This window comes from Talpa occidentalis, unplaced genomic scaffold, assembly GCF_014898055.3.
Source record: "Talpa occidentalis isolate TD23 unplaced genomic scaffold, MPIMG_talOcc4v2.1 talOcc4.7, whole genome shotgun sequence".
Taxonomy (NCBI): Eukaryota; Metazoa; Chordata; class Mammalia; order Eulipotyphla; family Talpidae; genus Talpa; species Talpa occidentalis.
Genome location: NW_023605083.1, coordinates 4,408,168 through 4,435,904, shown reverse-complemented (window position 1 = coordinate 4,435,904; position 27,737 = coordinate 4,408,168). Strand labels below are relative to the sequence as shown.

General features: G+C 59.6%; 1 long non-coding RNA gene across 4 annotated transcripts; it reads right to left on the bottom strand.

Moving 5' to 3' along the window:
- Positions 1-3,585: 3,585 nt before the first annotated feature.
- On the bottom strand, positions 3,586-26,243 carry LOC119232015 (uncharacterized). 4 transcript variants are annotated; one of them, XR_008549596.1, is made up of 9 exons: positions 26,173-26,243; positions 24,666-24,756; positions 23,272-23,376; positions 23,012-23,180; positions 21,486-21,551; positions 15,002-15,511; positions 13,865-14,075; positions 4,557-4,720; positions 3,586-3,960 (listed from the first exon to the last, which is right to left on the bottom strand). It is a non-coding gene; the product is annotated as an uncharacterized LOC119232015 (long non-coding RNA). The 4 variants fall into 4 exon arrangements; XR_008549597.1 differs by lacking the exon at positions 26,173-26,243 and adding an exon at positions 25,162-25,283; XR_005121982.2 differs by lacking the exons at positions 3,586-3,960; positions 4,557-4,720 and adding an exon at positions 9,517-9,852.
- Between the last annotated feature and the right edge of the window lie 1,494 nt (positions 26,244-27,737).

Below are 27,737 nucleotides of genomic sequence, written 5' to 3'. Positions count from 1 at the left end.
GTGGAGTCACTTGTGGTGGTGGCACAGAATGCACCGTGGCCCCCCACAAGTATCCGTCTGCTATTTGTGTTATTCTCATCCCCCCAAGTTCTCCCCGCCCCCCCACCTCTGCACCCTTGCTCCAACCATTCTGGATTGTTCTGAGATTGGCAGGGGAAGAGCCAGGGGGGCCCCACGCAGTCCCAGAGGTCAGCTTGGCAGCTCACGCCAGTGGCCCCACCCCTCCGCCCCTCCCTGCCATTTACACGGTTGGGCTGGGGTCCCTCACACACCCAGGTGGACGCGTGGCATCCAGATGGTACAGTGATCACTGATTGCACTGGAGGCCGTAAATCTCCGTTATTGTCCCAGCGCCACTCTGCCACGCTGAGCTGTCACCTCCAGGAGCTGATGGGAGAAGCCCCTCCAGCCCCGCCCACACGCCCCAGGCTTTGTTCCTGCTCAGTAGCCAGGCAGGAAATGGCCCAGTTGTGCCTCCACTGCTGACGTTTGAATCCTGGCCTTGTCCTTTCCTGCCTGTTTTCCCAAGCCTCCACGTCCATAAATTAGGGATGGCCCAGCAGCTGCCTGTCCGGGAGCATCAGGGCCCGCTGTGGGTGAGCCCTCTGCACTGCCCTGCTCCAGGGGGGCCTGGGGATGCTGCTGATTATAGCATGCTGGGGGACACAGCAACCCCCATTTCACAGGTGACAAGGCTGAGACTCAAAGAAGGGAAGTGAGTTGCCCAAAGCCCCACAGCCAATTAGCAGAGCAACGGGATTAAACCCAGCAGGCCGGTGCTGGGCTAAAGCCCTCCCCATGACCTAGGGTTCCTGGCCCTCCCCCAGGGCCCCCCTGGGACTCTCTGCCTAGGTCTGCAGTGACAGCATCGTTAGCCTGCCCAGAGTCGCTTTCTAACCCCAATCCAAAGACACTGGGTTAATAGGTCCTTAATAAAGCCAGTGTTGGCGTCTGTGTCTTCCCCAGGCAGGGGCCAAGGGGCCAGGGGCTGCAGATGCGTCCTAATGAAAATGCTGGGGAGGGGGAGGGGCCGGGGGTGACCGTCTTTGAATGCTTCCCAGAGCAGGGGACAGTCAGCCCACACTGACTCCGCATCACTGCCATCACCTTTGTTCATTCACTCACACAGCAAATATTTATTACTGTGCTCTGTTCCGTGGGCTGGGCCCCAGGCCAGCTGCTGGTACGGATCCCAGATAAGAGTAGATCCTACAGTCTAGAGGGTGGGGAACAGGTGTCGCCTGGACTGCCAAATCCACAGTTGGGAAAGACTATTGGGAGGATTCTAATCTAGATTTAGAGGGAAGAGATCTGTGATTAATTAGTAATGTCTGCCACAAACGCAGAGAGAGGAGCACAAGCCAGCAGTGCATTTGCCTCAAAATTGAAGAACAGGAGGACCTGAGACAGGTGCCCCTTGGGCTGTAGCAGGTCTGCTACCTGAGCTTGGGCAAGGCTACCACCTGCCGTGTTGCACCTCTGTGTGAGTCAGATGCTGACATGGAATTCTGCATTTGTAGAGGTAGAAGGTGCTAGAGCATGACAGCTCAGCTTTCCTGTTTGAACCCTCCAGTTCTGGGGAGACATAAAGATCAGCTGGGAGGTGTCCCCACGGAGCTGTGGGGTTCCCCCAATCCTCGGACTGGGACCTGGGAGCAGTGGGCCAGAGGACTGAGGTCAGGCCTCTAGCTTCTGATTCTCCCACTACCCTGACAGCAGTCTCTGTGTTTTTTTTTTTTTAAAGATTTATATATTTATTTATACAAGCACTGGGTATAGTCAGAAGCACGGAAGGGCGAGAGAATTCACCAGAGTCAGAGCAGAGAGCAGAGCAGGCAGACTGTCGAAGTACACTGCTGAGGGGAGCAGCGGGCGGCAGGAGAGGTCTGCGCACCATGTGGGACCCTCACCCGGTGGCCTGGGATCGAACCAGCACTGCAGAGGCTGCGGGCAGCTTCGCAACCCAGCGCTCAACCGCTGCACCACCGGGGAGGCCCAGCAGTCTCTGTTTTTCTCGACTATGTTGTTGCACAAAGATCAGAGGGAAGGCAAGGCAGAAGGCTAGGAGGCCTGGAGAGACCATCGGTCCTGAAACAGATCTGCCAACTCTCCATGTACAGACTTGGGGGTATGGAGCTCTGAGTGAAGTCCTTGGGGTGAAACCCAAAGTCCTCAGAGGCAGCACATGCCACTGGGTGTGAGCTGGGAGCCCTGGTCCAAGTCCCAGCCTGGCTGCTCTCCGCTGTGTGACCACCAACAGCTTACCTAACCAATCTGGGCCCATTTCCTCACCTGTCAATGGTGAGGTCTCACCCAGTGGGATTGTTGGAGGGCAGTGTGCCAGGTGAGCGTGGCACCGTGCAGGGCACGTCCTCTCTGGTCAGTGCCAGGGTGGCTATTGTTGCCATTAGTGTTATTGATTCTGAGATTTGGTAGAGCCAGACCTGGAGACCCTATCTGCTTCTCCTGGACATCAGCCCCACCCTTTTGCCCACCCCACTCTCCCAGCTCTGGTCTGCTCCCAGCCCAGCACCACTCGTGCCCCTGGGCCTTTGCTCACGCTGTGCCCTCTGCCAGGAACACTCCTTCCCTCCAAGCTGCTTTCAGACCCCCGGTGGCAGTCAACGGCTATGGGGCCCGCCGCCTGGGGAGGCGCTAGGCATCCTCTGGGCACACTGGGTGGATGGCAGCTGTCCCAGGTCACCGCCTGCGCTGACCTGGGGCTGATCCTCCGGCCGCAGCGTGCCCAGCACTGCACTGGCCCGCAGTAGGCACCCGGCAGAGTAGGGCGGTGGTGGAAGCCATCTGTCCCCAGAGCGGTGAGCACTGCCGCAGAGGACACAGACCACGCCTGCTCCTCCCTGCTTATCAAGGACAAACAGGCCGCCTCAGCGCCTCCCTGATGATTCCCGCGGGAGAAGCCTCAGTGAAATGCTGGGGCCTCCAAGAGCCTGGAGCTAGGGAGGCATGGGAGGCCCCACAGCCTGGCCTTCTCCCCCCCGCCGCCCCCCACCCCGGTACCTGTCTTAGCCCTCCCCTGCTGACCTCACCTGACCTACTCCTGTTCCCATCCCCCTGTGACCTCAGGAGAGGGACTTGGTGGCTCTGGGCCTCTAATGATTCATCTGCAAAGTGGGGACCATGGTATCTGTCCCCAAGGGCTGCTGTGGGGGCTCAGTGAGACAATGTCGGGGTGCAGAGTCTGGTGATCACAAGCCTTCCAGGGCCCCATCCTTTTCACGAAGGATACTGCTGTGGAGAAAGCGCTTGTCTTTGGCTGTGGAACTGGCCTGAAAGACCTGGTCTCGGGGCCTCCATTTCCCAGGGCGTGAGCTTCAGAGCTCCTGGGGGGAGCTGTGGGGTCCCTCCGGAATGGAAGCCCCATCTGGTCGCCCCTCGGCCCTCCCTGTCAGTCCACCACGGCCACCCCTCTTCTCCCGCACTGGGGGCTGGTCCCCGGCCCCACCCCCACTCCCGCTGCTGCTCGCTGTCCTTAGCAGAGGAGACAGGAGGATGGGCTGAGGGTGGGGTGTACACTTACCAGCCATGTTTCCCTGGCAGCTCTGAAAAGTAATTGGCCTTTAATGTGGCATAGTATTTATTTTAATTAGCAGGAAATTGACCAATTTCTTAATAGGGGGCTTTGTGGAGGCTCCATCTTTGGGGTTGGGGTGTGTGTGTGGGGGGGTGATGATCGAGCAAGAGTAACACCCACAGTCCAAAAGGGGGTTTGTGGGCGCTGCATTACCTCCCTGCCTGTGACTCCCCAGGTGGGCAGAAGAGGGGGGCTGCCTACTCCCAGGAAACCAGGCAGTAGTGAGGAGTGGGGCTCTGGCCCTGGGCCTCCTGGGGCCCAATGACCCTGATTCTGCCTTTGACCTTGTTGGCTGGGGTCCTGGTCTGGATCACTGACCGCCAGGTGGTGGTTTGCTCCCGTACCTTCACAGCATCACTCCGAACCTGGAGAACCCACAAAGCAAACCAGCACCGATTTCTAAAAGGACCGACTTGCTTTCCTTTCATGTAACATTGTCACAGGCGGTCTGCGCTCGGCTGAGTTGCTCCTTCACAAACGGGGAGGTGGGGCTGGGGAGAGTGCAGTGCCCCCATCTATGCCGGGGCCCCTACACCTGGCTGCCCAAGAAGGGGGAGCTCCCGGGCCCGGGCCTCTCGGCCCCCTCTTTCTCCTGTCCTTCCGCGTCCTGTGGCAGTGAGCACGAGCCTGCCCAGCGGGTGGCAGGGACTTTAAGCCCCCTGGGCAGACTCTGTGGCTGGCACTCAGCTTTATGCCCCAGAGCCGGGCACAGGGAGGGGCCTGCTGCATCTCTGTGGAATGGGCGAGGGAATGAATGAGAGAGAGAATGAGGGTGGGAGGGAGTGAGTGAGCGATGAAGTCAGCCGAAAAACAGCCTGAACACTTCGGGGGGAACCGTGGCACCCCCCACCCTACCCTGTCATGATTTTATGCTTTAATCGTGGTGGGTGCTGGAGGGACTTGCCTCCTCTCTCTGCCCCTCTCGCTCACCCTCCGGGACTGTCCTTATGCCCCGTATTACCTGGGTCTGACCAGGAGGCTGTGTGTCCGTGTGCCCGTCCAGGGGGAGGCGGAGGGGGCGTGTTCCTTCCCTGGCGGGGTCCGGCGGCTGGGCTCAGGGGCGATGCCTGAGAGAAAAGCCTGGCTTGGCAAGTCCTCGGGGCGTCAGGGAGTAGGTTCGATGATCTGGTGTGGAGGGGAAGGAAAGAATGTAAGGCTGAACCCAGATCTCTAGACAAGGCCTTGGGGTGACAGCGATGCTCTTTGGGGGAGATTGATGAACTGGATTTGTGCTCCTCGAGCGCCAGGTACCCAAGACAATCTTAGTGGGAGGCTCTGCTGCCAGTGGCCATGGTGTCCAACACCCCGGGGAGCCAGAGCCAGAGGTGGGGCCCGCAGCGGGGTGGGGGGAGGCACGGGGGGGGGGGAGCTGCTGACTGGCCTGACTGCCTTTCTCAAAGAAGAGTTTGGGTCAGCCTTCTTTGTGCTGTTCCCGGCTGAGCTGCATGATGTCTTCAGTATAGAACATTCTGGAATCTTGACTTTTCCCCAGGTTTGTGGAGTCCTTCAAAGTCCCCACCTTGCTTACACATTCCTTCCATTGTGAACCAAAGTATCTGATGCTGACAGGGGAAGAAGGGGCCCCTGGGGGCTCAGCTTGACCCTCTCTGAGCTTTCAGAAGCAGGCATTGCCCTCACCTCCTACGTGTGGGGTCTGGTGCCGTCTTCACCCCTGGGACCTTGGGAATGATGATGGGGTAGAGATGGTGGGGTGAAGCCGTGACCTCACGCAAGCAGGGCTGGGGGGTCCTGGTTATTCCTTTGGAGAGCATTCCTTCCACCCTTGGGTGGGGGTGCCGTTTCTGTTTTGTCCCTGGTGCCGGGGGCTGGGCAGGGGCCCAGCTGGGCTCTGTTGCTGGGTTTTGCAGACTGATGGAGAAGGGGTGTGTGTGTGTGTGTGTGTGTGTGTGTGTGAGGGAAAGAGAGAGAGAGAGAGAGGGAGAGAGCGCGCGAGAGGGAGAGCGCCCGCCTGAAACCTAATTGTCCGCTGTCTAATCCGTCAGCCCGAGGACAGCGTGCCAGCCCCTCCCGAGCGGGCTGATAAACGCCAGCGAGGCCCCCCCTGCGCCGGAGCCGCCTTAATTGGTATCAGGACGTGCCTGGCCTCCAGCCCCAGCCCTGCCTTCCACCTCTCCCGCTGCTGCCTCCAGCCTGCGGGGCTCACCTGCTGCCTCAGCCCCAGGAGGAGGAGACCCAGACCGCAGCTCTGTTATGTGGCACCGACTGTGTGCGTGGACCCGCACCGGCTCTGCTGGTCAGACTCAGCCGCCCCTCCCTCCCACACACACACACACACACACACACACGCACACACGCACACTCACGCACACATGCACGCTGGGCATGGGGAGGCACCAGGGACAGACTTGGGGACTGCTGCCCCCTGCTACCTGGCAGGAAGGGGCTTATACCCAGACAGCTGGACCCGGAGGGCTGAAGGGTGGCAGTTGGCTCTGCCCATTATGGGAAGCCCAGAGCGGTTTGGCAGCCTGCCTAGGATCACACAGCCAGAAAAGGAGGGCAAGGGAACCCTCAAAATGACCACTCGGTTGGTTGTCTGTGTCAGATGTGTCCAGATTATTTGGGGTGCTAGTTAGAGGCTCGGATGCCCCCACCCCGAGATTCAGAATGACAATTCAGACTCTGCATGGACATCCCACTAGCCGGTGAGCGGGCGGCCCAGGCCCCTGACGGGGATGTCCCGATGACAGGCAGCCGGGGGGGGGGGGGGGGGGGGGGGGGCAAAGCGGGTAGGACGGGAAGGTGCCTGGTTCGCGCGTCAAGCCCACACTTGCTGAGTGGCTGTTGGCCCAGGCGGCGTCCTGGCGCGGCAGGACTGGCCGTGAGTCCAGCCCCGCGCGGAGGAGAGCAGGCCCCTTGCGCCGGGCGCGCTGAGGGCTTCAAGACGCTGACACGTGCGCACTCCCGGGAGCCGGGCCCGAGGCGCCGCACAGGGGGCTCGGCCTGGAAGCCAGCCCTGCAGTGCGGGAGACCCCGGCCCACCAGCCCCACCGCATCCTGACTGGCCCCTGAGTGGAATTCTGAAATTAACAAAAGGTCAATCAACAACAGCCGGGTTCTCTTGTGAGAGGTTGGCAGACTCATGTGGAGGCAAAAACCCGACCTCCACGGACAGGAAACTATAGTTTTATTTATTCCCCTTGATGTGAACATTTGTACATGTCATCGCGGAGATATGAATGTGTTTGATTGTGGGGACCCTGCTGGCCCAGCTGGGGTGACAGCTAATACATACCCCGCGTGCCCCATCGCTCTTCCAGAAGGAGCAGACGTGAGTCCCTGGTTGCCTCGGGCCCAGGGCTTAGGGGAAGGGGCTCAGACTCACCAAGAACCTCTGTCTTCACCCCTAACCAGACGACGACCCTGTGCCCCATTTATTCTGCATGGCCCAGAGACGGCGTGGGGGGACGCCGATCTGACCATGCCAGCCCCGACCCTGGGGGCGGGACCTGGGCTGGCTGGGAGCAGGGTCCTTTTGTTTGGAAGGAATTGGGGGAGGTCAAGCCACGCAGCAGTTTTCTCAAAAAAGAAAGGAGAAAACAGCTTTACTGATGAAGGAAGTGTAGTGCGTATCCACTGTTAAAGAAGAAAGTCACGCAGAAGCAGCCAGGAGGGGCAGCCCGGACCCCAGCCTTCCGCCGCCGAGGCTGCTGCTGAGGTTGCCGCCAGCCCCCTTCCTTGCGCATTTTCCTCCATCTCTCTTTTTCCCTCCAGCGCGGGGACGACCCCCCTCGCCAGCCTACCCGGGTTTTGCGACCTCATTCCACCCCCAGCCCCAAGCAGCACGCTGTGGCCGCCTCCCCACATCTCAGTCACCACCGTGCTCCAAAGGGAACTCCGGGGCGCCTGTGTCCCGTCGCCAGGTCAAACCACGCCCCTGCGCAGTCTGTTCCATTCCCACGGCTCATTCCCACGCACACCCCCACGATGGCACCCCTGTGCCCGCACTGGCCTATTCCAGTGCTTCTGTGCATCCCAGAGGTCCGCAGAGCTGGGACCCTGGGTCCTTGCAGGGCGCCCGCATGTATCAGGGGTAGACACGGCCGGGGGGGCGTGCCCCAAGCCTGTCTGTCCCCAGAGGCCGTGCTCTGAGCATCCAGGCCAGGCAGGGGGCTCCTGCCAGAGCTGCGCCCCAGCCCCGCGGCTGTAGGGGTGGTGGGGAGCCAGCAGGGGCACCTGGTCAGCACCGCCACAGAGCCCTCCGGCCACCTTTGCAGGATGGGCTCCCCTGCCCCTCCACTTGCTCACAGCCCACTGTCCCCGGCCCCCACCACCGCCCCCAGGGCCTCTGGTTCTCTCTTCTCAGCTGGGGGTACAGTCTGGACCCCAGGCCCCATCACACCCTAATCACTTGAGCTTTCTCCTGATTTGCATGTCCTCAAGGAGCCTGATTAACACCACTTCCTAGGACCTTCTCTGCTCCAGCCACGAGGGCTCTGATTGCAAAGTGGCCTCGACTTCTTTAAAAAGAAGACAAATCCTCCTCACGCAAGCCCATGCTTCCCCGAACAGTACGAGATCTGGAGGCGTCTTCCAGGATTCCCAGCGGCAAAGAAACATCGAAACTACTGGAAGGAACCAGACCATTTCTTTAACTGTCAGGCCGGCTCCCAGTCTCAGCACCAACATTAACCCTCACGGCTGTGGTTGGACGTGGACATCCTCTCCCCATGCAGACAAGAAACGGGCTCAGAGGGGGGTAAGCCCCTTGCTCAAGGTCACCCAGCCAGGCAGGGTTCAGCTCAGTTGGATTTGAGCTCAACACTGTCTGATGCCAGCCGGACCTTTAGCTGATCCTCTTCCCTGCTTTGCTCATCAAGCAGGCTGGGCCCGAAGCCGGGGTCCCGGGAAGGCTGAGGCTGAAAGGACAGACACAAGGTGGCTGGGACCTCTGCCCTGGGTGTCCTTGCAGTTGGTGCAGCCGGGCCACACCCCTGAGGACAGAACTAGTGTCCCTCTGCTGTATGTTTTTGATATCTGGAGTGCTGTGGGTCTAGTGACCTTTTGCCATGGTGCATGGTCCCACGGGCACCCCACCCCTGCGCCCCCATTGTAGCTGCGCACTTCCCATACACGGGCCTAACCCCCTGTGCATTCTAGTCTCCAACGTTAGAACGAACCCAAAATGCCGCCCTGGACCAGATGCTCTTGCTGCCGGCCCAGCCCTCAGGGCCCTGTGCCGAGCAGGATGGTCCCAGGGCAGCAAGACACGGAGATCTGGCTAAACTCCCTGCCCTGCCACCCTCTCCACCTCCCAGCAGCTCCCTAGTCTGCCTCCCGCGGATCTTCCCGCTTCTCAGGGCAGGCTGGTGCGAGCTGCAAGGTTTAAGATGCTGTGAGTGTAGCACAGTGTTCGCCTTTTATCTCCCTGGTGGAGCAGTTTCCTGATGTGCTGCTGCTGCCAAGACCCTCTCCCAGGCGCCCCCTCTCCAGATGGGGCTCGGCTGGGCCTCCAGGGCATTTTGCAGAGCCCGAGGTCCTGGACTCTCCCATGAGTACCTGCTATCCCTGCCCAACCCAGGCTGCGACCTACCAAGCCACTGGGCTCTGGAGCAGGGGTGCACACCACACAGAACACCCGCTCTGACCTGAACACAGCCTGCTTGACACACCTTCCTGGGGAGCTGTGACTAGCTGTTCCCGCTCCAGTGGGGGGCGGGGGGAATGGCAGGCTCCTGGAACAGTAGTGCCTGGACCCTCCCCAGCCCCTCTCCTCTCTGCTGTTCCTTCCTCCAGCTGGGCCTGGGTGAGTGCGTTGAGGGCTTCTGGGGCACACACCCTAAGATTTGGGGTTTCCAAAGAAATTTCCAAAGAAAATTTGGGGAAACTAGTAGGTGATTCCAACATTAAATTCCCTGCTAGGGAAGGATGTTAATAAGACCAAGAATTCCATCATCAACTGTCACTTCATTTCATGAAATGAATTACATTCTAAGGCCCAAAAGGACATAATCGTTGAATGAAGGCACATCCTCCACCAGAAAGGATATTGGCGGCTCCACACTGCCTCCTACGCTGTAAGATCCGGGAAAGGTTGCCACAGTCAAGCATGAGACCGTCTTCCCTAAGGAGCACTCAGGAACACTTCACGGCCACAAGATGGCTGCCCGACCTCGGGCCATCACGCCTGCATTCCAGGCAAGGTGCAAGAGCTTTGTCATTTAATTTGGGAAGGGAAGCTCACCCAAGATCTCCTGCCTTCTTCTGCCTGGCCAGAACTGGGTGTCTTCCCCGATCTGTCAGGGACCATGAGAAAGGAGTATTTTACTTTTTTGGACCCTGTGACAGAGGAAAGGCACGGGAAGGGCTTGGGAGAGGTGGGCGACTGCACCATCGTTTTCTTCATTTCACGTCCTTCCGCCCTCGAGTCTGTGCGTGGCGCACCAGGCCCCCATGACTCACTGCGGCTCCGGCACCCCGTTCCTTGAGGAACGGCCCCCCGCCCCCGGCTCCTTCATCTGTGCACGTCAGTCCCCGCGTGAGGACTAGCAGTATTGCTCGCGCCTGCTGCTGGGTTTGTAGGTCAAAGAACCCCAGTTGCTAAGTCGAAGTCCACCCCCCACCCCGAGCTGCCAGGCGAGTTTCAGGACGGCCAGTTCAACGGGAACTTCAGCTAGTGAATAATTTTTTTGCTGTAAATTTTGCATGGGACACACTTACACAAGGATGTTACTCATCATAGGTTCCGGAATACTAATGTAAGGGAGAATCCTCTATGTTTATCTGTTAAATCTGGCAACCCAGCCCTCAGGGTCTACGTGTCAAATGCCGAGAGGGGCAGGGAGACCCCCCAGGACAGGTCTCTGCTGCGTGGCTCTGGGAAGGTCACCTCCCCACTGCGGATTCCAGAGTCCTCAACTCCGGGTGGGGGTCACCCTGCCTGAAGTTCCCACCCATGGCAGACACCCCAGATCATTGTAGGGCACCCCAGATGGCTGGGGGGGGTCCTTGCAAGGAGAGCATGGCTGCTTATACCTGACCTTGCTTTGCTCGCACCTTAACAACAAAGAACCACCGGGAGACGCAAGGGCTGCTGCTCTGGTGAAGTGACCAAAAGTGAGGTACAAATGGGTCAGAGCGCAGACCCGACCCAGCAAGGAGGGGAAACATCTGAGGGGGCCCTGCCACCCTGGGGGTCCCCATCGACCAGTCTCCTGCGGGCAGCTTCTCCTGGGAGTCTCAAGCTTTGGGTGGTGTGTGGAGGGGCGTGTGGGTGGGGGTGCTCCATCAAGCTGGCCCGGAGACCAGCGGCTGTCCTGGCGTCCCTTCTGCTGCAGCCTCAGTGAGACCATGCACCCCTAAGGGCGCCCCCCAGAGATTGCCCAGGAAGACTGTGCCCCCCAGTGCCTCTGCTGAGCACTCAAGTCATCCACCAGAGGGTACTCCCAGGGGGCCTTGCTTCCACACCCCACGCCAGTTGTTGGCTCCCCAGGAAGGACTGCGGGGGTGAGGGGGTGGTCTGTAGCCTACACCTGAGCACACCTGTGTCTTTCATCCATCACAGAGTCTGGACCCCAGAGTGAGCCCAGAGACCAGGGACAGAGTCACGCACGGTGCGGTCACTGAGCAGCGGTGGCCTCCAGAGCAGGGGCGGGGGGGGGCATTCTCTGTGCTACCTCCCTGTGCCTGCCGCAGGTGTGCCAGTTAGTGAACTGACTGCCCCTCTTTCTCGCTGGGATCTATCTCCCTGCTGAGCCTGAACCTTCAGACCTGCGGAGGGGAGGGGCTGGCGGCGTGCTCACAGGAGTTCAAGGCCATGGGGGGAGTGTTCTGCCTGGGTCCTGAGGTCTATCTTATATAAATCTCTCGTTTTCTAGATGAGGAGTCCAAACCCTGAGAATGGGCCACCCTGAGCTGGGCTCCCCGCTCCCCAGCAGCCAGGATCCCGCCCTTGAGGCAGGGCAGCTGAGCCCTGGGGCGGCAGGTGCAGGCTGGGGCCTGGAGCGGTGCTGGTGGGCTCTGAGCAGGAAGACCCAGGCGCCTGAGTTGAGTGGGGTGGGGAGCAACTAAGAAGAGGGGGGACTGAGCTTCTTGCGCATCAAAGCTGCCCCCACACTAGGCCCCCAAAAGCTGTGAACCCAGAGGAGGCCACTGTCCTCCTGGCCCTCGCCCCTCCTCTCCACTTCCCTCCTTTATCCTAGTCCTCCTACCCCCCAGCTTTGCAGCTTTCCTTGTCTTTGCTTGGAGAACAGGCAGAAATTCCCCTGAGCTACGGGGTGTGTGTGTGTGTGTGTGTGTGTGTGTGTGTGTGAGATGCTGTGTGCATGTGTGCCTTGGTGCACACGTGAGCGTGCATGCACACGTGTGCATGTGTTGTGCACCTCTGTGGTGTGCATGCGTGTGTAGTGTGCATGTGTTCGTGCATGTCGTGTGTCCTGCTGTGTGTGCATGTGTGTATCAGCATCATGCTGTGTGCACGTGTCATGCACCTCTGTGCGGGTGTGTGCAGTGTGCATGTGTGTCGTGCAGTGAGCGTGCTGTGGCTCTATGCGCGCGCGCGTGTGTGTGTGTGTGTGTGTGTGTGTGTGCTGTGTGCAGCATGAGGAGGGGGCCGCCGAGGCTCGGAAGGGGATTTAAAGCTGCTTCCGCGGCTGGCGGTGTGAGCGCTCCTGATAAACAGCCCGGGAGCCGGGCGCAGAAGCGCTGCCGGCGGCGGGAGGCTGGTATCAGAGCTCCTGGCAGGCTCGCAAAAAGCTGTCCCGGCCCCGCGAGCCGCTCTATCAGCCCACGGAGGGCGGGCGGGGGAGGCGGGCGGGAGGGAGGGAAAAGTATTTGCTTCAGCCCTTAATCACGGAATTTGAAATCCCAGCGAGTCGGTGCCATTTATTTTCAGAGGCTGTCAAGGCTGGTTTCGGCGTTTAAAAGAAAGGGGGATGAAAACATTTGCATTTCTCTCCCTCTCCCGGCTGCGGCTCCAGGCGCTCCCCGCGCGCTCCCCCTGCTCTGGCTCACCTCGCCGGGCTGGGCGCGTGGGGGAAGGACGGGCAGAGAGATTTTTAAAGGCCTTTCGGGCACCGGCCCGGGCGGAGGGCTCCGCAGCCAGGGCAAGCGCGGGGACCGACTCTGCCCTCCCGTGTCAGGCGCGGGCCGACAGCTCTGCTCAAAGGATGGCGGCGGGAGCCAGGCCGGGCCAAGGTCGCCAGGCCGAGGGGTGCGGGGGCCGGTCTGCAACGGCTCCCCCCGAAAGAAAGCCTAGCATCCAAATCCTGCCCTGCCTGGGTGGGTGGGGGGCCCACTAGCCCTCCCCGCTGCCACAGTGGGAGTCGAGGACATCGGGGTTGTGAGGGTTGGGACGCCCCCTGCACAGAACAGGGATCTGAGGGGGCCGGAGACTGCGGATGACGCCGCCAAGGTCACAGGCTGGCAAGCAGGCGGGGAGGCTCACCTCGCTGTGTGAGCCGGGCGTGCTGGAGGCCAGGCCCTGGCAGTGCCAAGGACAAGGGGCTCTGAGCACTGGGCCGGGCTGCGCAGGGGGCCCCTGGGCCAGCAGCAGGTGTTCCTGGGATGTTTTCCAGTTCGGTGGCCTGGCCACTGCCCCTCCTCCACCCCTCCCTTGGGGCCCATGGACCAAGTCAAAGCTCTCAGCACCTAGTGGGGAGAAGGGCTGTCACCTGACCCCTCCTGTGCCCCCGCCTTCCTTGACTGGTGACTCTATTGCTTCTTGGGGATGGCTTGGGGTTCAGGGCCTGGGCGATCCTATTCTGTAAGAGATTCTGCAGCTGGGACACAGGCCCAGGGCCTCGCTGGTCTGCTCCCCAGAGCCCCCGAGATTCAACGTCCCCCCTGGCAAGTGAGACTCTCACAGACCTACAGTGGGGTCCAGTGTTAAGGCAGCGAGGCTCCGGGTCCCCCCCCCCGCCCACCGCCACCGTCTACCGACCTCACGTGATCACGAGGGTGATGTGCCCATCCACGCCGCAGACACAGGCTCTGAGGCCAGGACCCTGCCATTCACCTGAGATGCTTCTTGGCCCTAAGTTAGGGGGTCGGCTGCAAACCCCCAGGCAGTGCTGGAGAGGACCCAGGGAAAGAGAGCAGGAGAGGAGAGAAGTAGCCCGTGCCGTTCACCAGCTGCCTCTTGCTACCTGAAGTGAGGCTAGGAAGAAAGTTCTGGTATCTCTGGCACAGACTGGGGTAACCCCTTCCTTCACCCCCCACCATTTGCTTATTTTTTAATTACAAAAATGAGATTTCTTCACTGTTACAGTACAAAAGGTACAGAGGAAATAGTAATATTTTCTCCCTCACCTCACATTTCTGGTCCCCAGAGAATCAGCCTCAAGAGCTTGATATGAAACCTTCCAGGTCCTCTGTGCATACAGGCATGAATAGATACTGTTTATAAGAGTCGGAAGAAGCTCTGCATCCTTTTTGGCGATTTATTTTCTTTTACACATTATGGTCTCCTTTGCAAGCGCACACGTGTGGCAGCCACTTTAACCTGCCTCAGTTTACCCACCTGCAAGACAAGGATAATAATAATGAGGTCACAGATTGCTTCAGTCCCTCCTTCCCGTCCCAGACAATGGACAGGCAGGGCAGAGCAGGAGCTGCCCCCAGGAGCTCCACAACCGCAGGAGCCCCTCCCTGCTCAGGGGTGCACCCCTCGGACTCAGGTACCACGTGGGCTTCTGGGGGGATGCAGGACTCAGCCGTCCCTTTGCTCCAGAAGGAGTGGATTTATTTACATACATCCTGCCCTGCCCTCCCTGGGCCCTGCTTTGGCAGGAATCCTAGATTTGCAGGGCAGGGTGGGCAAGGTAGAGCTGAGCTGAAAGATGGAGTGTGGGCTCCCCAAGGAACAGGCTCTCCCAAGCGCTGGCAGGGTGTGCAGCTGCCTTGTGAGGTCCTGCCCCCACTGAGAACTTCTTGGGGCCAGTTGTGCTCCCTGGGGCTGGCTAGTCCTGACCCGCCCGTCCTCGCCAGCCCCTTCCAGCTGCAGCTGAGGAGACAGGTGACTGGAACAAGACCCACCGTGGAGGCCCCTTGGGTTCACAGATCTTGTTTCTAATTCCAGATCATGACAGTCTCGTCTCCTTTCAAAGCCTCAGTTTTCTCATCTCTAAAACGGGACCTAGGTGGGAGGCTGTGGGCACCAGGCCCAGCCTGGCCAACGTCAGCCAGCGTGCTGTTAACTACGGTGGCAGATGGCCCCACATCCCGTGCCCCAGGAGACACGAGAGCCTGCCCCGTGGCCAGTGACTCCCAGGGCCTCCCGACGCCCCCAGACTTGTGCCCACAGACAGCAGGATCGGCCATGTGGCTTGTTCTGACCAATGTCATTGACCCCATGCTGGGCCTCCAGAGGACAGAAAAGCTCCCCGTGGCTGCACCAGCTCTCTGCCTCTGTTCTCTCTGGTTGAACATTCTTGATTGGGGCCGCACCTCCAGCCTGGATGCAGAATGAGGATGGCGGTGGGCGGAGCCCCAGCCAGAAGGCCTCTAATGTGAAGGGGCAGCTTAATCATGAAAGGTTTATGAAGCTGAACCTCGGCTGTGGTCATCCATGGACACCCAGGGGTGTCTGTCACGCAGCACCTGACCACATCCGACCAGCACAGGAATCGGGCCTGGAAGAGGCTGCTGCAGCAAGTACGGAGGATGCTGGTAGCAGGCAAGTAGCAACTCCGATTATGTGGCTTTAGAAGCAGGTAACAGGTGACAGGAGACGCACTTGTAGGCGGGAGGAATGTGACCCACTTTATGCAGCGAAGATCATTTGGGGGGCTCTGGCAAAGCTGGTGCTGGACGAGCTGAGGAGCCTGGGAAACAAAACGGGCTCTGTCCTTGGACGCTGTTAGCTGCACCTTCGGGGAGTGATGGCCCCTTCCCTTGGGCAAGCTGAATCCTTAAGCCCCAGCACCGCAGGACCTGATTACACTTGGGGGCTGGGTCCTAAAAAGGTGAATAAAGTAGAACAAGGTCACCAGGGTGGGTCCTAATCCAACGTGGCGGCGTCCTCATCCGCACGACATTTGCACACACGTGCACAGAAGGAAGGCCAGGGAGGAGGCTCGGGAGAAGGCAGCAGTCTACAGATCATGGAGGGGCCTGGAACAGATCTTTCCCTCCAGGCTTTCAGGGGGAAACACCAGCTGACATCCTGATTTCCAGCTTTGTTCCAGCAGCCCCAGCAAAGGAGCACACCCCATTCACAGCAGGGGTGGAGAGAGAGGAGCGCGGGGAGCCTGCCGGTCCTGAGCAGGGGTGAGGACAGGGAAAGTGCAGAGATTCTGGATTTCGGGGTTGAAAAATGCAACTATTTCTTGTGTCTACCCAATGCAGGTGAAGTGACACCCCAGGACCTCCAGGGCCTGAAGGCCTCGGGACAGAGGAACCGTCAACCCAGAGGAAGTGGTACAAGGCAGCCCCGACATAAAACGGGTTGCCTGACTGTGGGTCCTCACCCGCGCACTTAAAAGGGACTTAATACTCCACTGCAGTGGAATTAGCTCAGGACATCCTTTCCCCCGAACAGAAGCTGAGCTGAGGGCCTCCCCGGTGGCGCAGCGGTTGAGCGCTGGGTTGCGAAGCTGCCCGCGGACTCTGCGGCGCCGGTTCGATCCCCGGCTGCTCCCCGGCCACCGGGGGAGGGTCCCACATGGCGCGCAGACCTCTCCTGCCACCCGCTGCTCCCCTCAGCAGTGTACTTCGGTCCTTCTGCCTGCTCTGCTCCCCGCTCTGGCTCTGGTGAATTCTCTCACCCTCCCGTGCTTCTGACTGTACCCAGTGCATGTATAAACAAAACAAACAAACAAATAAATAAATAAAAACATGCAAAAAAAAAAAAAAGAAGCTGAGCTGAGACTCAGACTCCCCAGCCCCAAGTGGAGAAAGTGAAACCCCCACCCTCCTGCAGAGGACCTAGAGGGATGGCTTTGGGGAAAGGGGCCATTTTTGTTTCAAGACTGCTCTTTGCACAACAAGCAGGCGAAACAGACCCAGCCCCTGCCCTCTGGCAGGGAGTTGTTTCTGCAAAAATGGAGTTACAGATGACATTTTAGCAACACTTCTGACATACTGGCGTTTGGAATACATGATACGATCTTGGAGCAGATAAGAGTTTTAAATTTAACTAGGGCTGCGTCCCTAAAAGAGTATTGTTTGAGAAGCCTCATTGTCAACTTCAAACTTTCTGTGGAGACTCTTCCAAGGGGGAAATCCACAAATAGTTCACGGAGAATATTCTAGAAAAAATAGTAAAACTATGAATGCTCTGTGGGACGGCATCCAGCGAAGACTCCATCTCAGGGTGCGTGTGGCCATGGCGACCTTTGTTAGCCCCTTCAAGTTCAAGGTTGTCAAGCTCAGGGTGCCCTCAAAAGTGTTCAGGTCTGGAAAAGCACTGGTTGTGTCTTTAGCACAAGGAGCTGAGTGGAAATAAATAGCTCAACAGCCAGCTAAGTTCTGAAGAGGGAGACAGCAGTGAAAGAGCTATCCCTGGGGTAGAAGAGGCTGTGACCTTGGACTGTCCCACAGTGGGTCCCAATGGGGACAAAACAGATGAAGAAAGCTGCTCAGCCCTCAAGGAGGGCCCTGGGGTCCTTATCCCAGGTGGGCAAGGAGGTGATGGAAATAGAGGGTGACCCGGAGAAGCACAGAGGGGCCCATTTACAGAGCCTTTCCTTGGCCAGGAGCAGTAGCCCTCCCAGTATCAAACAGGGCTGTGGAGGACTCAACTCGCCCCCTTCTAAAGGAGATGCCAGGGGATGAGACTGCACTGGGTCCACCACCCCAGGCTGCAAGTCCAAGATCAAGGTGGGAAGGGCTGGTTTCCCCTGGGGCCTACTCCTTGGCTTGCAGACACCCCTGCCTTCTCCGCGTGTCCTCTGGTCTCTCGTCTGTGGTGACCTGTGTGCCCAGACTTCCTCTTCTGAGGACACAGTCTTACTGGATTGGGACTGACCCAAATGGTCTTGTGTTGTTAGCTCTTGTGAGACTGTTAGGGGGAAAGGATGTCCTGCAACCCGTTTTGTATCGGGGCTGCCCTGTAACAAGACCTGATCTCCAAATACGGTTGCCTGGACGTGTGGGGGGTTAGGGCTTCAATATATTGAACTGGGGTGGGGGGGGTGGCAGACAATTCCATCTACAGAGTTGTGAGCCCAGAAAGCTTTCCCCCATTTATGGATCTTCCTCTCATCCTCTCAAGAGAAGCAAGGGTTGGGATCGTTTGCTTGGCTGCAGTTAGCCGGCGGCTGGGCCTAGACGGCTTCTTCCCCGGGCCTGGCTCCTCGGCCGGCCTCTCTCCTGGTCACTGTCGCCGGCTTCCTCACAGCATGGCGGAGGTTTTCACAGCGGGGCAGCCACTTAGGACTGCAGATGCCCCAGAAGCTTCACAGCATCGTACCTGCTGTCTTCTGTGATTCGAAACCAGTGCTGGGACCAGTCCAGGTTGAAGGCGCGGGGAGAGCAACACCCGCGTCTGGGAGCAGGGCGGGCCGCGCCGGCAGCCATCTTGAATCGCCGCCCAAGATGGCGGATCCATCACGGTTCCCAATAATTTGCTGTCTTCCCGCTGATTGGATTATCCACGCCGCTTTTATTTTCTTCATTCGGCTTATCTGTATTGTCTACAGTAGCTACAATAAGCACGTTTTTCTTCTGTAGTAAGAATGAGGTTTGTTGGGCGGCAGTGGGGGTGGGTGGGGGTGGATAAACCCTCCATTTTAGATTCGCCTCAGTTCATTTGGAGAAAAGGCGGTCTGCTCACTGAAATCAGAATGCTGGCAAAGAGAAGGTGCGCCATGGACGTTTGGGTTTCATTTCAGTCTCACACCAAAGCCGGGAGGAGGAAGCTGCCCCTTTCTGGGACGGGCCCTGCTCTCCTGCCTGAGCAGACGCGCTCCCGCCGCAGGCTCGCTGTGGGCAGGGCCGGGCTGCCGGGGCGGCGCTCCCTAGAAGCTGGCTGTAACCCGAAGTCAGCTCTACCGGGGTGGGTGAAGTCTCCTCCCAGCTCTGAGTATCTCCAGTCTCCGGGGGCCCCGGGGCAGTCAGACTTGCAGCCTGGGAACCCCGAGGAGCAAGCGCTGGAGCCGCTGCTGCTGTCCTGACCTCCCTGTGCAAGGCCCTCTGGCCTGTCTCCTCCCTCTCATCTTATTTCCTGTCACCTGGCGGTCCCCGGGGATGGAGCGCGGGGTCCCAGGGCCACACTCCGCTCGCCCCCCTCCCAGCTCCTGTCTTTCCCCGCTGCTTCAGCTCCCGCTCAAGGTCAAGGAACAAACAGATAAAACCCTCTCCCTGGAGCCGGCCGCGGAGAGGACGCCTCCAGCTAGCATCCAATTCTGAGTCAGGGCCAGGGCTCGCTCTTCCCTGTGAATGTGAAGGCAGGAAGGAAGTTTCTGTAACCATCAAATCAGTGAAAAATGTTTTGTAGGCAGAGAAGAGGCCAAGCGGTTGGCTTTGGTTTAAGGCACAAACAGCAAGCAGGAGAGGCCAGACCTGGGGAGGGCCTGGGGTAAAGGCTCCCTTTGGGCGCTGCCATGGAGTCTCCTGCCTGAGGGCCCCGGTGCTGCTGCCTGGCTCCCTGGGGCAGAGCATCTCAGCTAAGTGTGGGAGGAGCCGGTCAGTTGATGACTCAGGACATTTTCTAGGCTTTGGCCAAAAGAGTCCAGGGGCTTTAGAGACCTGTCTCTGCAGCACTGAACTTGACCAGCCTCATGTCCTACAGAGACAGCTTGGGAAGGGCAGCTTGGGGAGGTTCTTAGCGACTATGACAGGGCTCTAGGACTTCATCCAGGGAACTAGCAGGGGGGCAGATGTTCCAGAAAGAGCTCGCTGCTGCCCAAGGAGACAGCTACTCTCACCCAGGTGGGTGGAGAACCACAGACACAAGGACATCAGAGCTGGAACTGACAGAGCAGGGGCACAGTGGAGAAAGGCAGGAAGTGAGGAGGACCCCCTGGGTTTCCAGCAAGGTGACTGGTTGGATGAGAGGGGTCCCAGGAAGAAAAGCGGGGATTTTAGGGGACCAGTGCATAGTTTTTCAGCTTTGGCCAAGCACCTCGGGGCAGGGCACAGCAAGCATTAGTTACAGCCCCGATGCAAAGAAGCTTGAGTTCACACATTTCACGAAAAAGCCCTGACGGGTGCAGCCAGAGAGCTCTCCTGCTAGTCAGGACAGGACTAGGCTGCTGTGTCTGGACCTTTCACTTCCCTCCCACCCACCCGTGGGTCTGTGGGCCAAGGAGTCCCAGCTTTGGGCCCTGGCCCTGCTGCCTTGAAGCCTCCCTTTGGTCCTGTTATCTGCTCTCTACATTATACATCGACCGGGGCAGCTCTTGTCCTCGAAGACTGCCCATCCGTGTGGATTCAGGGGTCTCTCTTTCCTTTTTGCCCGTCTTCAATAAACTTGCCATGCAGTGATGAAATAATAATTAATAAATAAACAACAACCAGAATGCAGCCTCTGTTCCCCTAAGAGGCCTTTGAAGACCACTCTGTCTCTGGGTGGGGGGGTCACTCTTCCCTCTGCAATTTACCTGGATCCCCCAAACCTTGTTTCAGTTTAGATGGTCTTCCTCCTGGAAACCCTCCCTGAGCCTCTAAAGCTAATGGGTGTGTCTTTCCCTGAGCTGAAGAAATAAATGGGATAATGGGCATTAGGAACAGGGGTGGGAGGTCAATGATGGGGTGTGCAAAATGGGGAAATGAATAAATGGATGGCGGGTGTGTGGATGGGTGGGGGATGGGTGAAGCGATGGGGATGGATTAATGGAGCGGAGGTGTGTGAATGGATGGGGTGAGTGCATGGAAAATGGGTGAGTGCATGGGGAAGGGGTGCGTAGATGAATTAGTGGAGGGATGGATGAAGAGGATGATTAGTTAATTGAATGGATGGATGGGTGGGTGGATGGATGGGTGGGTGGGTGGGTGGGTGGGTAGGTGGATGGATGGATGGGTGGGTGGATGGGTGGGTGGGTAGGTGGATGGATGGATGGGTGGGTAGGTGGGTGGGTGGGTGGATGGATGGATGGATGGGTGGGTGGGTAGGTGGATGGATGGATGGGTGGGTGGGTGGGTGGGTGGGTGGATGGGTGGGTGGGTGGGTGGGTAGGTGGATGGATGGATGGATGGGTGGGTGGGTGGGTGGGTGGGTAGGTGGATGGATGGATGGGTGGGTGGGTGGGTGGGTGGGTGGATGGGTGGGTGGGTAGGTGGATGGATGGATGGATGGGTGGGTGGGTGGGTGGGTGGGTAGGTGGATGGATGGATGGGTGGGTGGATGGGTGGGTGGGTGGGTGGGTAGGTGGATGGATGGATGGGTGGGTGGGTGGGTGGGTGGGTGGATGGGTGGGTGGGTGGGTGGGTAGGTGGATGGATGGATGGATGGGTGGGTGGGTGGGTGGGTAGGTGGATGGATGGATGGGTGGGTGGGTGGGTAGGTGGATGGATGGATGGGTGGGTGGGTGGGTGGGTGGGTAGGTGGATGGATGGATGGATGGGTGGGTGGGTGGGTGGGTAGGTGGATGGATGGATGGGTGGGTGGGTGGGTGGGTGGGTAGGTGGATGGATGGATGGGTGGGTGGGTGGGTGGGTGGATGGGCGGGTGGGTAGGTGGATGGATGGGTGGATGGAAGAGCAGATGATGAGTTGGTTAGGGGGAGGTAGGGAAGTGGGTAGATTGGAGAGAAGGCTGGGCAAGAGGTGGATGAAGAGTGATGGTGAATGAAAAGAGACAAAGTTGGCTCAGGCATGTCGAAGTCTGTGGAATTCCAGCACACCAAGGCCGGGATGGAGTGGGAGCCTCTCTCCTCACCCCTCCCTCTGCCCCTCAGCATCCTCTGGGCACCTTCCTTCCTGCACGGAGGAACCCAGCTCTGGGCACTGCAGCTGAGATGTAATTGGCACCAGAAACCTTCCCTCTTACCTCTCTTCCATAACTCTTCACCAGGTGGGTGGCTTTTTGCCAGTTGGTCTGATTATTAGCAATGACCTGGTATTTAAGGTTGAAAGGAGAGATTTAGCATCCACACTCCTCCCACTTCCTGCCCAGCCTACTGTGTCCTCCTCCTCCCACATCCTTCCTGCAGCGAACTGGATACCCAGTTGGACTGGATCAGGCTGGAAGCACAGCCTTCGCCTGCATGGCTGCCCTGGGCCCTAACAGCCTGGTCCCTGCTGCCTGGTGCCCACCCCCGCCCAGCAGCTCCAGTTTTCAGCTCTGGTTTGATCGCCTGCCAGGATCTCCCAAATGTCAGCTGCAACGTTAGCATCTTTAAGAGAGCGCCGGAGGCGATCTTTAAGCAGGGAGGCTGGGGCCCCATGCTGATGAGAGGAGCCAGCGTGGAGCTGACAGCTCTGCTGAGCCCCCACCCCCCCCACCCCAGCCGGCTCTGGGCGCCTGTGGCCTCCCCTCCTTGGGCCTGGACAGCGCCTGAGTGTATTTTAAAGCCTGCGAAAAGCCCAGCTTTGCTGGGAGTTGAGGTCAGTCCCCTTAGCACCCCCCTACCAGGGGGCCCAGGAGGGCAGGGAGATTCGGGTCTTATTGCTGCGCTACCTCCCGACCCAGCGAGGGCCTGGCCCAGAAGAAGAGTGGATAAATGCTCCTCCTTGGAAGGAATGCATGCTGATAGAGGATGCTGACTGAAGGTGGGCCTTCACCCCACCCTCTCCTTGGAGGAGAGTCAGTGCTCAGGCTGATGGCGGAGAGCAAAGGCCGCAGACCTTGGAGTCAGACTAGTGGATTGTGTCCCGGATCCAGCACGAAGGAGCTGTGTGACTTTGGGAAAGTTGCTGGCACTCTCTGAGCCTCAGCTTTCTCCCCTGAAATGTGCCAGGGGACCCTATGTCAGCCACGCAGAGCTGCTGGAGAGCCACTGGGGAGATAATGTGGGAGCACCAGACCCCAACCCTCCTTTCTGCTCGAGGGCTCTCCTCCACATCCTCCTCCTTATGCTTCAGATCCCGAGTGTGCCCCAACCTGGACCCTCCTCCCACCCAGCCCAGGCACAACCAACACCCTTCGTAGGACCCCCAAGACTGAGTTCACACAGGAACAAGCACCCAAACAATGTGACTGTGGTCTCCATTCAAGCCAAGTGTCAGAGTGTCTCGAGGTCAAGAACCATTTTCATGGAATTCTACATCTCTGGAGCTGAATACAGACCCTAGAACCCGGATGGATGGGGAAATAGCTAGCTGATCTGAGAACCAAGGGGGCTTTCGGGAAGGTTTCAGTTATAAGAGAATGTGTGCCCCAAAGGTTGATCCCATCCACCCTTCATAAGACTCCCCATGGGTTGGGAGGGCTGTCCCCTTCTCTCTAGCTCCCTACTCCCCCCGCCCGTCCCACGCTCAGGAAAGGGGCTGCTTTCTCAGGGTCACGCCGCGGCTGGCGGCAGGAGCAGCTGCTGCCCAGTGCCCAGTCCAGTGCCCGTCCTTCTCGTCCCATACCCTGGTCAGGTGTGCTTCGGCCCAAGCGTGGCCATCCCCTGACGGTCAATGTCCTTTGTAGAATGGCCTGGCTGTGGAAGTGACCACTGGGCCAGCAGCTTCGTCTTTTCCACATGTTGGAAGCCTCTCTCTTGAGACTGAAATGCCCAGGGGGGAGATGAGGTGACTCCTGAAAGAAAAGAAGCAGCAGCTCATCCAGCCCTCCCAGTGGAGGTGAGCAGAGAAAGGGGCAACCTGAGCCTCCTCCCCTGGAGCTGTACCTTGTGTGTCTGGGCAGTGGGGGTGGTGTGCACCTCCGGAGATGCCAGGCTCCCCATCCGCTCACGTAAGTGTATGTTTTAGAACCAACGGTGTGGGAACAAGACCTAGATATGGTTGTAGAATGAAAACAAAATAGATAACAAGATGGTGGGTGGGAGGGTGGCAGGGTCAGATGACTGGGTGAGTGGATACAGAAATACATGGATGGGTGGGGGGATGGGTGGGGGGTGGATGGATGGGGGTAAATGGGTGGAGGATGGAGGGATGGGGGTGGATGGGTGGGGGATGGATGGGGGATGGATGGGTGGGGGATGGATGGATGAGACAGTGGGCAGATGCGTGGGTTAGTGGGTGAGAGGTGGATGGGCAAATGGGGCTTAGATAGTGGGAGGATGGGCAGATGGATGGATGAGAAAACAGGTGAGGGTGGGCAGAGGTAGCACTGGCATGTAGCAAAGGCCATACTGGCTGGGGGTGAGGGCACCTGCCTTTGCCCTGATTCTGTCTGCCATGGCCTACGGGGCTTGCGTTGGGTCATCTCATCTTCTTACACTTCAACTTCCTTATCTGTCTAAGGGGGGACAAGGCCCCCCCGATACTTCGAAATTGGAAAAGATCTCTGGGCTTGAGTGGCCCCCGGCACCATGGCCTTTCCAGCCTACTGACCATCTCGCCCTGCCCACGTGCCTGGCCTGGGGTGAGCTTCCTCTTTTCTGTGCCACAGGGATGGCCCTTCTGTGCAGTTCCCATCAACACTTTCTAATGGGAGCCCAGGGAATTCTGCTCACGGTGAACTCCCACACAGGAAACACCCACGCCGGCCCTGCTGCGGCCCGGCTGACGGGGGCTGGCTGAAGAGGTCCACCCTCGGGCTGAGCCACCTTTCAGACTGGAGTCTCATGCCAGCGCTGGCACTCATTGCTGTGGGCCTCAGGCAAGTGACCGCACCTCTCTGAGCCTCTTTCCCGCTCGGAAAACAGGGATACCAGCAGCAGCCACTGCCGGGGGAGGCTCTGTGACAAGGCACATGTGGGGCTTGCCCCGTGGGGGGCTCCGGGCTGGCTCAGGAAAGCCGGCCGTCCTGGCTGTTGTTGCCACCCAGAGCCCCATGACCACCGTGGGGCTGACGGCCAGGTGCGCGCAGGTTTCTGGAAGGGGGAGCTGCAGGGTGTCAAGAAGCCCAGGAAGCTGGCGGGTGCCCAGCCACAGAGGCCAGCTCTGCCACCAGCTCTGTGTGGTCGCTTTGTGGCCTCACGCACATCTCATCCTGGACAACCTGGGCCCCACCCGCTGGGTGACCCTGGGCAAGTGACTTGACCTCTCTGTGTCTCACTTTCCTCAGGTTTTTCTCCCAGCCGGGTGGGAGGAGCCAGCACCCGGGGACTGGACGCACCTGCTGAGACCCAGAGGCCTTCTGGAGTGGACTCAGCGCTGGCCAGGGTAAAATCACAGGCGGCTCGGGCAGCTTCCTCCCCCACGAACTGCTGTGGACGTGAACCAGAGAGCACATCAGCCGGCGCCTGGAGCCGCCTCTGGGCCCCGGGGCCCTGGGTCTGTGCAAAATCCCTCTGTGGCTACTCCTGGCCAGTACCTAGCACTTCCTGGTCAGTGGGAGTCCTGGCTGCTTGCTAGGGGGGGGTCACGGGGTGCTCCTGGGGTGGAACCTTCAGACCCTTGGCCCCTGCACCCTCAGGGGACCCCCAACACCTTGCAGCCCCAATGGGACTCCCAGTGGGGCAGGTGTCCTTTCAGACCTGCGCTCGCTCCGGAGAGGGGCCCAGGTAGAGAAATGGAGACCATGGGGCGGCAGCGGGGACAACGCCAGGCCCCAGCCCCCCTCCCTCGGGCCTGCGTGCCCCCTTCCCCAACGGCAGACTCTGGTTATCCACCATCTGTCGTCCTCCGTGGGCGCGGCTGTGACGGGGCTGGCTGGCCTCATAAACAGGCGCTGGATCCCCAGGGCCAGGCTGGTGACAGGCCTGGCGCTGCCCAGTGCTGCTGAGCTGGGAGGAGCCGTGGGTGAGGCAGGATCTGGGTACCAGGAGGGCTCCCTGCCCTCCCACTGCGCCCCTACTCCCTGGGGGTGCGGGATGCGCTCCCTCCTGCCCCACCCCCTTCCCTCCCCTGGCCTCTGGCTCTCTAGACCTCTCATCCCTCCCTTGCTGGGTTTAGAGGACTGCACATCAATGGGGGATGGGAGGGCGCTGGCAGCGGGTCCCTCCCTGGTAGGGGACACCCAGAGAGCACATCCCCCCACCCCTCCACCCCCAGCTGGGAGTGGGCTGGAGCTCCCCACCCCCCAACACCACCCCCTGCTCTGGCTGTGACTCTGTCTCGGGTCAGAAGCCTGGAGAGGGGCCGCGAGGGCGTCGGGGTTGGTCCCCATCGTGGACGCGGCTTCCTGGGCTCAGTTTTCCCATCTGGGGAATGGGGGAGCCCAGACAGCTGCAAAAGGCCTTTTGGGCCAGAAGCACAGGGACTTGCCTCCTCCAGACGCTCGGGACCAGGAGGGAGAGGCTCTGCAGGGGTGGGGCACCCAGGGGAGTCCAGACCGGAATCTCCCCCCCTTCGGCCCCCCCACGCCCCCACTTCTGCGGGGCTCCCTCCACCACCACAGAGCTGTCAGCTGCGCCTGACTGCGGCTCCTCCCGGAGCCCCCAGACCCCAGCTGCAGCGCGTTTATAGCTTTGACCAGCCGCTGGGCACCCCCCTCCTCCCTCCTCCCTCCTCCCTCCTCCCCCTCCAGCTTCCCCATCCGGCTCCCGCCGCCCGCCCTCCCCCCTCCCGCTCCCCCCTGCTCTCCCTCCTCCCTCCCGCCCTCCCCCTCCCCTGCCCCTCCCCGCCTCTCCCTCCTCCCTCCCTCTCTCCGGGGGAAGAAAGGTCACCGCGCAGCTGATTACTCAGAGCTCAGTTGCTGTAGCAACCGGCGGGGGAAGAGGGACCGGCTGGCTTTGAGGACGCGCGAGGTCGGCCGCGGGCGGCTGGAGCCGGCGCGGGCCCGGTGCTCCCGCGCGGAGGCTGCCGGCGGCCCGGCCGCTGCACCCGCGGGCCGGCTCCGGGGGCTCGTTTCTAATGAAGGACTCCTGCCCCCTCCCGCACCCCAGCCCGCCTCCTTCCCGCCTCCCGGGGGGCGCCGGCCCTGCCCCGTGGGCCGCCTCTCGGCTCAGTCCCTGACGCTCTCCTGCCGGGGTCCGCCCGCGGGTCCGTCCTCCGCCTCTCCAGCTCCAAGGAGCACGCCCGTGCACACCCAGCACACAGAAGCAGCGCGCGCACACGCGGGCGTGCACACGCAGGCGTGCACACGCTTGCACACACGTGCACACTCCAACTTTGTAAGGGACCCGCTGGAACCCGCAGCGCCCCATCCCCAGAGCCTTTGTCACTGCCCAGGAGGCCCCGACTTCCACCACACAGAGAGGAGGGTCCCGGAGCTGTCCAGCCGCTGCTCCCTGGACATGACCTTGACCTGGCACCCGCTGCAAGCCCACCCTGCCCTCCAGGAGCTGCTGGGCCTCTTGGGAAGGCAGCGAGCTGCTCCACCAGGAAGCCCGGCCAGGGGAGGGGGGTGCAATGTGGGAGGGGCCCCCCAGTCCCCTGGTCATTCTGCTCCTGCCTCTGCCCAGGAGGTCTGGACTGGGCAGTGAGGGACTGGGCTCTGGATCAGACAGGCCTGAGGGGAGGGCACAGGGGTCCTTCCTGTCCCCCCCCCCCCCGCCTCCATTGCCAGTGGGATTGTAAGGTGGTTCAATCACTTTGGAAAACCTTTGGCAGCTTTTTAAAAAGTTAAACATACCCTTACATAGGACCTGGACATGCCACTCCTAGGCCTTTATCCCAGAGAAACGGGAACTTCCGTCCATGCAAAAACTTATACATGGAAGCTCACAGCAGTTTTATTTGTAATTGGCAAAAGAGAGACAAACCAAACCTCCCTCCAAGGCGAATGTCCTGGAACAGCTCTCCCATGCCACAGGCACAGGGATCAGAAGAAAGCACTGATCCCGCTACCACCTGGGAAGTCTCAGTCACGGTGCTGGGTGGAGCCAGGAGACAAAGAATACATGCCATGTGATTCCATTTCTAGAACATTCTGGAAAATGCAAACTCACTTATGGTAACAGAAAGCCACTCAGTGGTTGACTAGAGACACTGGGAGACATTGGAGACACTGGAGACACAAGGGAGCACAAGAAAAGTTTCTGGGGTGGGGGTGGGGGTGGGTGGCAGAGGTGGTTTTATGGGTATGTCCATATGTCCAGACTCATCAAGTTGTGCAACTGAACTGGGCAGGTGTGCTATGGCTATTATACCTCAGGAAACGGAAAAGCCAAATCCTGCCTCCCACTCACCCAGTGACCTTGGCTGGGTCACATCAAATCTTCAAGCCTCATTAGTGAAAACGAAATAACCGTAGCGGCCACCTCACCTGTGGCTGCAAGGGTTCCGTGGTAGAATGTACGTAACT